Genomic DNA, 17,585 nt, shown 5'->3' with positions numbered 1-17,585 from the left:
TTAACTGGCCTATCCAACTTGAGTAATCTCAAATTGAAGTCCCCAACATTCAATTTCACACTTGAAGCTCTCTCACTATGCAACTTGATTACAATATGAAATATGATAAAGATCTAACTCTAATTTAATGTTAGAAAGCTACATATGAAACGCAAAATTAATATGATAAAGATCTAACTTGGCAAACTTACGATCAAGTGTTCTTTAGGTTTTCACGCATTGAACCCACACTTTACTCAAAAAATGAATTCTCTTATTTATAGAGAACACTCACTCATAAAATAGGGTTTTAGTTACAAAGATAAACATTAAAACTCTTAGGATAAATCACACCGTGTTTAAATCCTTTTAACAAATACCGAGTAATGATTCATTGTAGAAAATCATTTGCAAAACCGTAACAAAGATAAAGTTTAGAGAAAAGATGAGTAAATAAAAATACAGTTTTTATAAGATAAAATCATAAGAGAATCTTTTTCATAAACACAAGTTTATCTTTATTAATACTTCCGGTTTTAATTGCTTGCCAAACTCAATCACATTTCTAATAAGTTTCATGCATCACAATCAATAATATATTTACATTAATCCTAAAACAATAAACTTAACTTCAGCCTTTGTTAAAGCATCAAGTTTATCTTCAGATTAATATCTCAAAATTTACATTGCATATTGGAACTTGGTTTCACGTTCCACCTTAGAACCGCAGACCAGGTTGAAGTGAAACCTATTGTCTTTTACTCCAAGCACCTTGCAAGAACTCGCAATCCAAGTACTTCCGGTCTTCTTCGTAGTCCAAGCTTCTCTTGTTAGCTTGTTGTCTTGCTTCCGTTAGAAAGCTCTTAGTGTGCTCTTATTGGCTATAGGGATCACTGGTCTAGTTCCTTCTGGAACTCTTCTTCTATTCTAGTTGCTTTACTTCTCTTGTATTCATCCTGTTTCAAGCTTTCCTTCAACTCCTAAAACCCGCAAAACACTTAAAACACTAGAGAAACATCATTAGTTGAAGGTTGCTTAATCATCATCATCAAAACCTACAAGGGTATATGAAGGGACGAATGGTTAAAATAGACTTGTTAGTGAAAGGGATTATATCATGATAACATTCAAGCACATAAGATTGACTGCAATAATTATTTCTACTGCTCGCAGCATCTTGCAACGCTCTTTATTGCCGCAACATGAAACTTGGATGAAGCAATAAGATCTGAAAACTAATCAGCCAAGAAATTATCAAATTTGTATTCAGAAAACTTTGTAACATACTTGGTAGATAATAAGATTTTCACTTGAAACTATTAGTGTACACGGTATAGTTTTATTACCTTATTATACAAATGCTGCAGGATTCAACTAAATGCGCTCATTCTTTGGCTAATGGTGAACTCTGGAATGTGGAATTTGTTGAGTCCCTTAGGTTTTGATTGATAGTTTTGAATGATGACAAACAGCTAAGGGAAACAGGTCCTTGAAAGTGTTCGATACAGTTGGGGGAACCAGCTAACATAGAACACTGTTTCCCCAGACAAGTTATTACTTACATGAGTTTTCTTATTGAACTAACTTGTCTTTATACAGGGAACAGTTATATGATAAAAGTGTTATGTACTGGTAGGGAACCAGTATGTACTGTTTCCATGGTTGCTACGTGGTACAGCAGTCACTTACTTTATATTGTGCATTAACCTTATTGATTGTGCAGAATATAAGTTGATTCCAAGACTTGGAGCATAGAAGCCTTTCGAAGATATTTCGAAGAAAGATTGTTTGCTCATAATAGAAGTATTCAAGGAAGATTCAAGTCTTGAAGATTACATGAAGAAAAGACGATTTATGCTTTAATATGTTATCTAGGTTTTCATGTAATATGCTCCGTAGTATGCTTGCATGTTTGGGTTATATAAGTGCTTAAAAGTATATTGAAGTATGATATGAAATCTGGTACAAAGTTGGAACAGGTTTCATAACATGTTTCAATTCAGGGAACCAGGTCGGGGAACCAGGTTCACTGTATTCGAGCTGCCGTTTTGGAAAAAGATTTTACAAAAAGATTTTTTCGAAAAGATTATTTTGAAAATATTTTGTGCAGCTGGAAATAAGATGAAATATTCTTGGTTACCTAAAAACTAGGAGTATTTATCTTAATTGATTCTATCTTTGTGATTAAATCAAATAAGATAAAAACTTTCCTAAAATTACATTATATCTTATTCTCTAAGATTGTGTGATTTAAGGAAACTAGGTTTTAGGAATCTAAGCTTATATAAACTCATCTTATTTCACATATTTCGTGTGCCTCTCCAGAAATTAAAAGAGCAATTATTTGAGAGCATATACTTAAGCACTAATCCCATTCATCAAGTCATATACAAGAGCATTCTAGTACTTAAATATTTTCTCTTAATTAGCTTCGTAGAAGTGAGATCAAAGGGGAGTTCTTGATTCTTGTATTGAGTCTTTAACAAAGGGGTTAAAGGCTGGGTGAGTGTTTGTGAGTTCAAACACATTGGGCTTACGAGTGTAAGTCGAGAGCACACTCGGAGTAGAGTGTGGGGTTTGCTGGTTCCCGGAGTAGGGAACAGCAGAGTGTTCTTTGTCTTTGTTTTTCGGAGTAGATTAATAAAGAACTTAGGATAGGAGGACGTAGGCCTGAGTTGGCTGAACCTCGTTAAATCTGTTGTGTTCTTTATTGCTTTGTTTTATTTCGTTAAATTTGTTGTCTTCTTTATTGCTGCTTTATATTCCGCTGCGTACGGGAACCAGCACAACTGGTTCCTCACACATAATCCGAAAAGAAGCAAAATTAGCCAACGATTACTTAACACTCAATTCACCCCCCCCTCTTGAGTGCCCATTGAACCTTCAGAACTTCCACAAAAGAAGCAAAATTTGGCTTCGCAACAATGAATATTGAGACATACTTAGGTACAAAACTATATACGGAGTACCAAAAAAGGAAGAAAAAGGCTCCAAAGGCTGCTCTGTTTTGGTTCAAGCATTGAAATTTTTTTGAAGCAAGGCATGAAAATCACATAGAGTCGAGGATCACAGTTTTCTGAGTTATACTTGATAACTCCAAGACTGAGGGAATTTCTAAACTTGACAGTTCTTGACTACTTTGTTCGAAATTTGACTGCTCTATTAACAATATCACCTGCCATCAGCAAGCCAAAATTATTCAGCAGAATACCAATCCACCATATCTATCAGTCACAAACAACAAGAAACCTGCCATTTGAGGGAAGACTGAGACACTTAGAGGCGGGTAGTTTATCTGGGGTGGATGCCTTCTGAAGAGTAATGGTGGTGTACATGCAAAGGAATTGATAGACAAAGTTTAACTGCTCAGAATTTGTTACTTTATAAATATGTAATAAGGATACAGGAGAACTATTCTAGAATACAAATAATTGGCACAACACTTTGCTGAACTAGTACTCATTTGAAACAGTAGTTCGAACTTCAAACCCCCCCCCCTCCTTTTTGTAATTTGAATTGCGCTTGAGGCTCATCCGACCAAAAATGAAAAAAGAAAAGCAAAAAATATTTTAATAGTAAAGGAAACAGGAGGGTTATCAAGCTGGGACCCCATGCTTCATATATTGAAGGAACTTGACTCTCGATTCAGGAGGATTGGGCGAAAATTTTTGTTAAGCCAAACGACAGTTCCCTTAGCTTCAAGGATAGGCTGTCAATCAAAAGATGTGGCTTTTCAGTATAAAGAAAATAAGGGAACCATTAAAAACACTATGCATTTATAAAGCAGGGGCAGGATAAGAAAAAATCTCTTGATTTGGTAATTTGTAAATGTAATGCTCAAAGAAGAAGCGAACAGTAGAGTTGTCTGAGACCCTCACCTTCACAACAAATTTGTCTCCACTCTGCTTGACATGGAATGAGCAAATGCATTTTGAACCAACCAGATATTAAAGATATTGGTACTGAAGTCCCTAAATGATAAATTTATCTAATGCAACTACTAATTTTTGAAATAATTTCTGGGAACATGAAAAATTAAAAAAAAAAAAAAAAAAAACTGCCATAATTTGCCCATATTATTAAGCATATGCACAATTGCACACACCATAAGAAATGTTTTGAAATAAAAAAAATCCAGGTAAGAATAAAGCCTGTAAAGGTTCCAAACTGTATTGCCAATTAGCTAGGTAAAACAGCATTAGAATATCTCTTCTGCTAACCAAAATATTATTTGCCATTCAAGGCCCTGGGCAATCACCTTCTGCCATTGCAAGCTCTAAGAATACTTGCAAGCAGTTTTTCCATGGGAGTGTATTATCACCAAGATTCATGAAGAAAAAAGTAAAAACAAGAATAATTCATGAAGACAATTAATTATTGCACTATTTCAGCAATTGTTCAAAACATGTGGGAAGCATACCCTAAGAGGTGCAATAAATTTGAGAGTCAAATCTGACAATGCGAGTGAATCACCACTGTGACCAACAGAACTAGCACTCAGACTAATACTTCCTAAAAGCTCGTGACGTGCTGCATAAAAGTTCAAGAGCTTGGTTAATAGACTACTTGCCAAAAACACGTACTTCTAATACATAAACGCCAACCACTAAGTAACTAAAAGAAAACAATTCATAAGCAAGCAATATAAAGAGCAAAAATTCAAAGCTAATAGCACCCACAAACTTTCCGATAAGTCTGGTAGTAGATGTTTTACCAACTCATCACAAAAACTATAAAGTACTGTACTTCAGTAAACAGAAAAGCAAGGTCATTGTCAAAAGTACTAAGGAGAAACAGCTAAAATTGCTAAATTATGTTAGTATACAGAACAGACCAAAATTTTATATGCATGGTTATTAACTACTAGGAGGAAAATATTTCCAAAAGAAATAAGATGCAAAGTTTGTGGTGTTGTGCAGGAAAATACTTGGGTAGCATTTGATTTTTAAAATTGCTGAACTTTCCATACAAATTTGAGATGATGCAACCAAAAAAAGTAGGGTACTTATTATCTTCTTGAAGTTGGAGATCACTCAATGCTATTGACGAGGAAGATGAAACCTAGATACAAGCATGATAATAATCAGGGGAGGAGGGCTACATGATTTTCTTTGTGAGCAGATGAAGGCCATGGCCATGGTTTAACATTTATAAAAAGTATAAAAAAGGAAGTTTGGCAACCTGTAGACTGCCTTTTCTTATAAACAAATGTGTCATTCTTATTAACACCATCAATGTCAATACTCCACATCTTGTGTCCATGGTTGAAATTTTGGCACTTTTGTATTAATTAAGCATAGACACTTAAACCTCCAAGTAATTAAGACATCATAGTAAACTTAGACCAAAGTAATGCTATATTGCCACACTAGAGGACTTCTTTTTTAGCTATTGATACACAAGACATCTCTATTCTCTAAGGCAGCGTATATAGGGCTTGAGACTCTAGATGCTGGTTTGAATTAAGGTTGGAGATTACAATTTAGTGCAAGTTTTCACCAGTTATTCAGAAAACTATGAACCATTTAAGAATATCAAATATTTAGGTTGGATGCCAACTTTGCCTAGGCTTCTCACTGCATAACAAATGCTAGGTTTTTTACTTTGAAAAAGCAATAGTATTGCGGGAGGACAAAGTACCAACGTCGAAGATTCAGATGTGAAGATTATAAATCAGTAACAATTGCAAGGCTAGGAAGACATCAGCTTATATAAACTCTGAAATGATTCCCTATACTTGTAAGAAAGAATTTAAAATTGGAAGGGCACTTGTTAAAACCTAGAGTCACACAATTTCTAACTTCTTACATGACATTAAAGTGCGATAAAAAGCAGACCTGCTGTTTTCCATATTTGCATCTATAAATAAACATGCAGCAAAACTACTTAAGAAATTGAGAGAAGAAAGATGTGCAGATGATTTTCTTAGATATTCAGGGCTTTGGATGAGGTGCAGGGTAACACAAGTCTAAAAGTGACCTGCCACTACTTAAAGCCCGTCTCATGGTAGATAAATGGCTAGCTAGCAACTACCACAAGAAAGATAAAGGATACGACGTAATTAAGTAGAACCCATTTCTCTGCTTAATAGGACATGGTTAAATGCTCTAAATAGAGCAACAAGGTATTATGATAGGGGCAAACAAGATAATGATGAAACAATTATGGACAATAATATATGCACTTTTCTATTCATCATTTCCTTCTTCTAGGTTTCTAGAATTATAAAGATCCTTTCCATTCCATTTCATTCTTCCTTTACATGAATAAGAACCTCGAACTATGTGATGATCAAACAAGGATTCCCATGTGATTATAATTTTTTCCTTGAGAAATATTGTTCAACTACGGCCAAAAGCCTAATTTCCAACTTACATTTATCACGGAACTATATAAATCACTTCCTAATGTTCCTATCTCTAATCTTTTACAAAACCTAAGACATTTTCTAATCCAACAACAGAAAAACAAATAACAAGAAGAAAAATTCTAGAATAGTATATTTTTAACTAAAGGCTTAACTTTCTCGTAAAAAAATAAATAAATAAAACTAAGGGTTCATTTTGTATCGCTGCGGTTTTATGTTTTTTGTTTTTCAAAATCATAGGATATATGTCACTAATGATTCAAAGATTGATCAACCTTATTAAAATCCTGATAATTTTGAAAACTGACAACAAAAAAGTGGAAACACCTTTTTCTTGTTTTCTTTTTTTAGATTTTTGTTATCTAAAATTCAGAAAACAAAAAACAAAATACAATGCTAGATTCAAGTTACTTATGAATTGTATGAACCATAACATTTTAGGAGTTTGGTGCATGATCTTTATTTAGCACCATGAACAACTACTAAGGATTATTTGGTTCATCTTATTGCCTAATATTGTACTTTGTAGTTCGTACTCGTATTATCATAACTTATCAAAACATATTTTATTTTGATTAAACCAATCTAATTTTTTAAAAAGAAAAATTAATTCGTCTGAAATCTCCTTATTTAGACAAAAAATCTATCTGAACTCATTTTTTAAAATAAGTTAAGATACAATGAGCTAAACAGATCCAGAGAAGGATGAAATTAGAACAAAGGTTATTAATATGTCTATAGTGAATAAAATTTCATTTTTATCTAAGGATTGTTTACATAATAGAGTATGAAGTACGTTGAACTTGAGAAAAAAAATGTTCATTCATAAATAACATAGAAGCATTAAGATCAATTATACAACACCGCAAGAGAAAATAGGTCCAAAGAGACTTCAGAATACCCATTAAGAAGAATCAATAACAAAGAAAAGGCAATAATGATAAATAATATGCTTAAAAAGTCTAGCAAAGAAAAGTTTTAGAGCAAAGCATATGGTCTACCTACAATGTTCGACATAATTCACATACCTAGCATTGTTAACAAAACCAAATTAATGAAATTCATAGTCACGTACTTTCATCTCAATCTCAAAAAACTCAAACGCTCTGCCAATAATACAGGATAATCACCATGTCATTAAAATTATGGAGTATGGAAGAAAGCAAGTCATTCATCCATCTTAACTACATTTTCTCTATTGCATTATAGGGGTGATTCCAATTTAATTTCCTATAATCATACCACATCACACCAAACTAAAACACAAATCTTATTTCACAAGTACAACGATATATTATTATTCTTGTATTTGTATAGTAAACTTTATTTTTTTAACAATTTTAACAATATCCCACATAATTATATTTTTTTCTTATAATGAAATATTGTTCAAATACAGTCAAAAGCCTAAGTTCTAACTTCCATTTATCATATACTCTCTCCGTTTTTAAATACTTGCTCCATTTCCTTATTTGGAAAGCCTTTATATTATTTAATTCATTTCTCTCAACTAGTAGACCCAACATAAATCATCTTTTATTAATTTCATATTCTCTCTCCCCCAATTCTCTCAACTACTTTTTACAAATTTTTATTCTTCCACCTACCCATTACCTCCATATTTTATTACTTTCTCCAATTTCTCCTTAAAAACTCCGCGCATAGAGAAATGGAGCAAGTATTTTAAAAAGGAGGGAGTAATTATATAAATCACTTCCTAATGTTCCTACCTCTAATCTTCTACAAAATTTGACACATTTTTTAATCAAACAATGGAAAAACAAATAACAAGAAGAAAAATTCTAGACTAGTATAAATTTAACTAATAAGCTTAACTTTCTTGTCCAAAAAAAAGAAATAGAAAAGAAGCAATTTAAATACTCTATGCCACTCCTGAGATCAAATGCATGTACATTGGTAGCACATGCAAGAGCAATTGCGCGTTGATTATGCCATCAACATTTGAAGTCTAACAATAGAGAAATAGATGCAATGTGCGGCGAAATTGGGCGGAGAATATGGAGGCGAGTGGCATTGGGCGGTGTCGGCGGCACATTCACAGCCGTGTAGACAGTTATTGCCGACAACAGGATTGGAATTTGATTGTTACTGCAGAAGGTGATTAATTTTAGTAATTATAGGTAAAATCCAAGTTAATTAACATGATAAGCATTTTAATGTTTATCAAGGGTTATATTTGTCTTTTCACATTATAAGTTAGGGGTAAAGTTATAATTTTCCATTCTTCTTACATTCTCTCTTCTCCCATCAGTTCTTTTTCTTTCATTCTCTCTTCTCCATCAAGACCTTGAATAAAGATCAACACCTCACGGCGCAAAAATATAATGGAGGAAGGTCACCATACCTTTTAAATCAACCATGCCCTTATTTCTCCCTTTTTCTTAGGTTTTTACGTTTAATTTGGCGACCGAAAATGATTGTGTTGGGACGTTGTCTAATATGTTGTTGAAAGGAAGAGGGGGAAGAAGGAATATGAGGATTCACCATTGTTGTTTAGGAGGATCTGCCATTGTTACTGAGGAAGAGGAGGAAGATGGGGCGAAGAAGGACCAGCTTAAATGACTAAACAAATATTATAGCACAAAAATCAAAACAAAATATCATAAGTGTCCTTTATGATTGACGAAATTCATCAGTCTAATTGCAATGTAGTAATATTGAAAACAGTACTCGGATGGATGAAGATAACGGTGTGATGAATGAACAGTCATTATTACCATCATCTTCCTTGTGTTCTACCGACACCATCTTCATCATCTCCACGTTCTACCGACGACAACACCGTCTTCGATCCGCCGAAATCAACTAAAAAGTCTATGAATAAAGGGAGAAATCAAGGGCATGGTCATCCCCAAAGGATAGGGGTGACTATGTACGTCCTCCATTGAAGTATTTGTTTTTAGAAGATGAGTCAAAAATGGTGGGAATGGTCTGGGAAGCAATAATTAGGAGGGGGGAAGCTTTAAAGGAGGAAGGGAGAAGAAGTGACGGAGCTGTTACATTTACAACAATACCCCAAATAACTCATGAAAATGTCAATTTTACCCTTATGATTAATATATTTTGTCAATAATAAAGATCAACTTGTATAACAGGACTTTGATATTTACACAATAGCTAATCTTCACCTTTCCTCAATTTTCCCTGAGATGAATTAGAGAAATTTGAGAAGTAATTAACGATTTGTAAATTGCAAACAAAACAAAAATTAGCGAAAATTATATATACTTACAGCAATAGGAACACTCTACAGAAAGAAAACTTAATGGATCATTACCACAAAGCATGCAACCAGTAAAAATCCAAATAATCAATTCCTACACCTTTCATGAATTATAGAGAAAAAACTTCAAACTGTTGAAAAATTGATGAAAAACAGGGTACTAAAAGTAATGCTTTAACCTAGATAGGCTGAGAACAGACCTAGCAGAAACATGCATGCTACCTGCATGCACTGCCTCGTCGGTTACTCGGGCTCATGAACAGGTGTGAAGGATCAGACATAAAAGCGACAAAAAGCACACTGTTGCTGCCTCCCCATTTCCACATAGAACCCTCAAACTACACCCTTCAGACCAAGCCTGTATTCCATTCCAGCCCCTACCACAGTAAAGTGAGTTACTATGCTCTCACACAAAGCAGTAGCACCAAGGCTGCCAATACCTGAGTTGCTTGCTATCCAGAATTTTGGTAAAAAACTTCAAGGTACTTAACTGCAAGGTATTGCTAATCACGAGCTGAGGAATCCTATTCCAGTTTTCAACATTATCTGTTGAACCACAACCCCAATGAAGCTTCCAAAGCCACAGCCCATCAACATCGTAATAGGAGATATGGAGGCTTCTGTCACATTCCCATAACCTTATCCTTGAAAATTTAAATTCTCCATCTCCAAGCACAAGCTTTGGCAAAGGAAAAGTAAAATATGATTTCTTAGATTTAGCTCCAAAGATTTGTAATGCTATACCATGGTCTCTGTTTGTCAATATATATAAATATAATTCTTTGCCTTGAAAAAGAGCAACAGAGTTTCTTGTAAGCCACTTACAGGGAGTTATGAAGTTATAATCCCTCATGCAAATTTTAAGCCATTTAGCACGCTTTGAATAATATACCTCGCACCAGCCATACTCAGGGGAAAATCTCACAACAAGAAATCAAACAGCACTTGTTGAATTCGAAGGAAGCTCAATGATGGCACCAAGCCTCATCCAATCGGTTGATGCTTCACATTGCATAATTCGCGTCATAATAGGTGACTTGGGCACGGTGATGACTTCCTTCGTGGCCACATTGTGTACCTCGTATGTACCATCATTTAATCCCAATAGTAGTAAGCCTCCATGGAAATTGAAGAATGTCCCTTGGTTGTCAGGATTCAAGGGATGCACTTTACGTAAGGCTTCCAAATCGAACGATAAGTTACTCAATAGCCCCTTATCATAGCCACTATCGATGGCATATTGATCAATGCTATATTCTGATTGTATGTTAATAGTTTCCTTACTTTTATAACAAAAATAATCCAGCATATCTAAAATGCGCACTTCCTCCCTTTCGCCAATATAAATGTACCCTTCCCCCCTAATTAATAAACCACATATAGGGACATCACTATTCTTTTTCAGAAAATGGACAATTCTTTTCCAACTCTTACACACAACTCGACAGATAAGAAGAGACTTGATTGGCAATCTAGATAGAATCTCAAACCAGATCTCCTCCGGTATATACGTACGAAATCTACGTCGCATCCTTGCTCATCATCAACTATAAGAAACAATCAAAAATTACAAACCAAATAACAAAAATTGCATCTTTTCTTTTAAACTTTGGCAGACAACAATCCAATTACCAAAACACTTTGAAAAAAAAAAAATTTAAATTTACTGAAATCGGTTATTTCCCTCTTAAAGCAATAGTTAAGTTTGCATTGGAATTACTATCCAAAAAAGTAATTCCTTTTCAAAAATCAAATTAAGCTCCAAAAACCACAATAAATCCTTCTCGCTTAAGAACATCAAAATAAATTGCACATAGTAAAATTCTAGCAACAAAATCAATCCATAAAATCGTTTAAAACATCAGTAAATGTATCCGATAGTTCAATAATTCACCTTACAAAAACCCTAAATTGACTGTGCTGATTTTTTTTAAAAAAAGAAAAATTGACTGAACTGATAATTGAATTAACAATGAACCCTGAATTGATATTCGGTTATTTTAAAAACAATAAAAAATAAAAAATCTTACCTCAGAAGTTGCTCCAATGCAAAATCCAGAGTAGACGGCTCAATGCAGGAGAGAGACGGAGGTGAAACGTAAAAGTGAAAAGGCTTAAACTTTAAAGGAGAGACTCCGTAAAAATTAAATTTTTTCTTTTTTTTTTTTTTTTTAAGAACCGTAGAAATTAAATTAAAATAAGAAAGAAAATTCAATTTTAAGAGAAAATCTATTACGTAAACGGGGGCGTTTGGTAAGTGTGAACGGGAATTTGGGGTAGTTGGGAATAGTGAATTGCTAAATCGCATCCGGTATTTATCGTGTAACGCCCGTATTTTAACACGACATTACAAACATGCCCCTTTTAATTTTAACCTAATTTACTTTTACCCCTTATAATTTTACCCTATTTTATTTTTATCCACCAGCCACTGCCACCAGACAACCACCATCCACTACTCCACGTCATAATTTCAAAAAAAAAAAAAAGAAAAAAAAACAACTTTTATTCAAAAACGATTTACACAAGCGGTGAATGGACGAGTTTGCGGAATTGATGACGCCACCGGAGAGGTCGCCTATGCATACGGATGAGTTCTTGTCTTTTTTTTATTTCGTAATCGCCAAAGAAACGCCTTAAAATTTAGAATCTATCATGGAACATTTTAATATTTCCGGCGTTCCTACCAAGGATCGCCTAATATTTTAGTATGTCCCATGGTAGATTCAAAAATAGCAGGCGTTCGTCACACTGTATTTTCAAATGTTCGTGGGAACGCCTGAAAAATTAGAATCTACCATGGGACATATTAAAATATCAGGCGAACCATGGTAGGAACGCCTGAAATTTTAGAATGTTCCATGGTAGATTCTAAATTTTCAGGCTCTTCCACGATACATTCAAACATTTCAGGCGTTTCTACTTATTATTATTATTATGGGGGTTCATTCGAAAATTCCAGGCGTTCGTGGTTTGCCTGGGGTTTTTGAATGAACCCTCGGAGATCCGAAACTTCCAGGCGTTCGTAGCCTAGAGATTCCAGATCTCCAGGCGTTCCTCAAAAATGACGGAAAATAAAAAAATTAAAAAAAAAGTCGACTCACCTGCTCGTCGGTGACGACTCCCTTGTCTTTGCAATTTCCCGACATCTGCACCCCCCTTGTAGCGTCGACGCCAAGATTTAAAAAAAAAAAAAAAAAAAAAAAAAAAAAAAAAAAAAAAAAAGCTTTCTTGGTGGTTGAATTTGGTGGTAACCGGTGGTGGTGGTTGATTTTGGGTGAAAGAGAAAGATAGGTGAAAAGGGTGAAGAGATAGAAAGGTAAAAGTAAAAAAAAAAAAAAAAGTTTTGATGGGTTATTTAAGGGAGGGGTATATTAGTATGTTTATTTTAAAATACGGCGTTACCCGGTAAATATCGGACGTGATTTAGTACCCCCCTGGGAATGTGATTGAGATTTAATGATTTATGGTTGGAAATTTAGGGGTTGTCTGGTTGACAAAATAAAATGAGGGAAATGAAAATTCATGGGATTTTGTAATTTGAATAGTTGTTTGGTTGATACAAAAAAAAACAAAAATGGGGGAAGTTGGAATTCATGGGAATTTCCACTTCCCACAAAATGTAGGAAATAAATTACCTAGCCCCCCCTGGTCATTCAAAATTCATGGGAATTCCAACTTGTGAACAGGAATTTGGGGTAGTGCGGTACCTGGTTTTTAGTGGACAAATTAGTCTATAGAGGTTCCACTTAGGTGTCTGATAAGATTTTGAATTAAAAACTTAGAGTCGCCACCTTATTTTTACCCGAATAAGGACGGATTTTAAAACAGCTAATTTTAAGAAATAAAACTAAAAAAAAAACAACTTTTAACTCCGTAAAACAAAATAAAAAATAAAAAAAATTAAGGCACGGTCTTGGGTTCGAGTTTAGGTTAAGAGAATCGAACGTCTGGAACTCGTCTTCCCTTCCGTTCTAAAGAACGGGCTCTTACTATTTTCTTATTTAAAGTCAAGTTTTAAGGCATGCTAGTCACATAAAATGATATAATAATTAGTATAAAGTAGGTTTGAGCACCGATGTTGCATTACGTACCGATCATAGTGGGATTTGAATCCACTCACGGATCAAAACCTTCGTAGTTCAAACAGATGTCATATTTTAAATAACCAAATCCATTGGGTTTTTAATTTGCGTAATGGACATAAGTGTCATTTTTTGTAAGTGGGATTTTAGTGATTTTTTTACGGATTCACTCATAAAAGTAAAATGAAACACCTTGGTTGAGGCAAATCACCCTGATTAGTGATTACCAAAAATGTCTTTTGAACATGACAATTCAACAAATGCATCCCAATTGACGACTTTTTAGTGTGTCAAGGTATTTGTTGGAGTGAAACAACAGGGGTTCACTATATCTCAATTTGGGTTTAAAATCACTCGAGGATAATTTTTGTAATGTTTATAGGGTTATGTGTTTAGGCTAATGGAATTGGCCAAATAAAACAAGACACTTGTCAAGGCCTTACTTCCAAATAAAGGGAACGATAAACTATTTAACCATATCCGATTGTCAATTAATCCATCTAGAAATTATAATGGAATACAGGCTTATTTTTATGGAGATAGATAATTATTACAACCTTATACAACTAAATAGTTAATATTAACCTCATGTTTGGAAATGAGGCCATAACCTTATATTAATTATCATTAATTATTAAAACAAGTATGCAAAGTTATGATTCATTCTTGTGTTACAAAAGGGTTTGAAATAAAATGTTCACAAAATTATAAAAGATTTTGTTTCTAAAATCGTCTTAAAATAAAATTAAAGTTTCTCAAAACGTTTTTTATTTCTGAAATCATCTTAAGATGAAATCAAATTTCTAAAAACTCCTTTATTTCTAAAATAATCTTTAGATAAAATTAAAATTCGAAAAACTCTTTTATTTCTAAAATCATCTTTGGATGAAATTAAGTTTTCTTAAAAAGAGCACTTAACAATTAAAACTCATAAATTAAAATTACATAATATAGTGTTATATAAGTTCCATGACACCATTGGTTTCTTAAAAATAATTTAACAATTTTAATATTTCCTTAAACAAATAATTAAGGGGGAAAATGTGCCTTTTTTTATATTTTAAATAGCTTGAATGAAAAAAAACCATTAAAAATCATAGAAAAATCGAAATAATTATTGTGAGATACAATTGGAAAGCTCTTGAAAAATCCTATCATTTGAGCTAGGGAACTGATTCAGAACGTACGATGTGTTACATTGGAGATCTTTAGGACGTGGTAGGTTACTCTTTATCCTTGAACATTCTTTACATAAACTCTTACTTCCTTAGATCTTTAAACTCACCTTAAGAAAGAAATTATTCTTACTATATATCTTAGACAAAAACATGAATGCATTAACACTTTATATTTTAATACATTAAACAAAGTAAAATGCAAATGCAACTAAACTCCCCTTTTTCCATATTCTATCACCTCACCAATAGGCTTGGTTTTATAATATGGAGTAATGAAAGATTTAGGGCTAATTTAGCACTTAATATCGTCATCACTCCTATTGGTAACATCACATGGAAACAAACATGTTAGTTAGCATAATAATAGTGATTAAGGAAATTGAGAAAGTAAAAAGACTAATACCTTGAGCTCAATGTAGCTATTTTTTGAATAACACCTTTGGCTTACCAAGATTAAAGGATAAAATTTCCTTAATTAAAGTGAATTAATAGAAGTCTTAGTTATATTTTTTGTAATTTTTGAGATATTGAGAGAAAATAAAGCTAATGAATTTTTTTTGGATTTTTGATTAAAGAAAATAAACTTGAATTAATTCTTGAAAAACTAAGCTAGATCTTGAGAAATAAACTTTTTTTGTTTTTTAATATAGACTAGGGATACTTAAGCGATTAAACTAATTTTTTTAGTTTAAACAAAGATAAGAAATAACAATAATACTTGAACTAAAAGAAAAATATTTTTTTGTGGTTTTTTATAGGATTAGAGATAATAAAAATAAAAATAGAAATATTAGTTAAACTAGATGATGTTTTTTTATAAGCTAATAACTTAGAAAAAAAAAAAAAAAAAAAAAGCTAAATTAAAGGGATTTTAACTAAAGCAAGAGATTAGAGAAGGATTTTTTTTTTTTTAGAAAATTTTTAGAGAGAGATTTTGTAGGATTTTTTGGTGTGTTGAAATGAGAAAATTAGGGGGGTATTTATAGGAAAATAACAGGGTTAATTTGTAAATAAAATAAAAAAAGATAATTAAAGGGTTTAAATTGTAGATATCTAGATTTTGGTAATAATGAAAATCTTTTTATTAAATTCTTTTGTTTTTTATGTAACAAACTAATTAATCTGTTTTAAGAGACTTAGGTGATAAAATATAGAAAACCGCAACTAGATTAGACTCTAATAATCACATAATAGAAAAGTTTTAAAATACCATGATATTACAAAAAGAAAATATAGACAACGACCATGTCATAAGGTTACAATACGAGTAGGGTCGGACAAAATATTTTCAGAGCTTATACCTTGACATGTATTAACTTTTACCCTTATTAGATCGTACATATAAATTTATAAAAGGACATCTAATCATACGACAAAATCTTATAAGCACAAGTATTACAAACAATGAAAAAAAAAATGATCCTTACTAACAAAGGTGAGGTATAAAATTGCCTTTTATATATATATATATATATATATATATATATATATATATATATATATATATATTATGTTAAGCCATAATGTTGACATGATCAAGGGTAAAATATACTTGTAAAGTCATACAAAATAAAGTTGACGTGGTCAAGGGTTAAGTATACTATGTAAAATCATACAACATAAAGTTGACGTGGTCAAGCGTAAAAATTATTCCCTTAATCGGACAACCTTAAAAGTGTAAACCTTTATCCTATCTTACTCTACTAAAACACAAATTTATATTAAACATGGTCGTATTATTTCACTATTGACAATTATATATCAACAATTTGACAAAAGATACAAAACTATGCTAAACCACTCACAACAGTGGGCAAAAAACAATCTGCTCACTCTCTCTCTACCCACTGTCTCTCTCAACAAATATCATTTTTCCCATGAGCAAAGTTTTTTCACAATAACTATCACACCAATGAGAAAAAAAATGCTTGCCCACTAATCTCTCTCTTACTTTTTCAATACCCTACTATTATTTTCTCTCTCCCAGACACCAATAACTAATTTATTATTTTGTTTTTAAATTTAACCATACTACTCCAAATAAAATAAAAGTAGACTAAGTATTATGAATATTTTAATTTAAGTCGTACATACGAAATTTAGAACATTTACAAAAATTGTTATTTTTTAAAAAACGGAAATATTTTATTGTTATTTTTTAAAAAAACGAAAATATTTTAAAATTAAAATCACATACTTAAATTAAAATATTTTTTAAAAAATACATTATAATAATTCGATTACATTGAAAATATCATACATTGTTAAACTACCGTAAGCGATAAATTTAAATAAAAACGAAAAATTGGAAAATACGACAAAGTACTGAAAATTAATAAAAAAGCGAAAAAATAGAAATTCTACCGGAATTATTTAGTACATCTTAATTGTTTAGTGATTAGTAGGGCCATATTTAAGCCAAATATGTTCGATTAAATCCCTGTTCAAAGAAACATGAGTTTCCCTATCACGTAGGGAAGTCTTGCGTTGCAGAAACGAGTCAAAATCGAAGTTTGGAGGTCGGCCAACGTTGAATTTAAACGGCTCGTTATTGGTTATTGTTGTAGACGTTGTTGCTGTTGTTAACTGTGGGCGATCTTCTTCGTCGTAGCTTCTTAGAACTTCGGCTCGAGTGTAGTTGTGGCGCTCATCTTCGACATCATGTTGTGCATAATGATACATGCTTTCATTATGTCACCCAATATGTCTTCATCATACGCAAATGACGGTTT

General features: G+C 32.6%; 1 pseudogene; it reads right to left on the bottom strand.

Annotated features, from left to right (window-relative positions):
- Positions 1–3,028: 3,028 nt before the first annotated feature.
- On the bottom strand, positions 3,029–8,615 carry LOC110715996 (annotated as a pseudogene).
- Positions 8,616–17,585: the final 8,970 nt, after the last annotated feature.

Source organism: Chenopodium quinoa, unplaced genomic scaffold, assembly GCF_001683475.1.
Source record: "Chenopodium quinoa cultivar QQ74 unplaced genomic scaffold, ASM168347v1, whole genome shotgun sequence".
Classification (NCBI taxonomy): domain Eukaryota; kingdom Viridiplantae; phylum Streptophyta; class Magnoliopsida; order Caryophyllales; family Amaranthaceae; genus Chenopodium; species Chenopodium quinoa.
The sequence above is the reverse complement of the archived record's forward strand: the minus strand, read 5'-3'. Positions and strand labels throughout refer to the sequence as shown.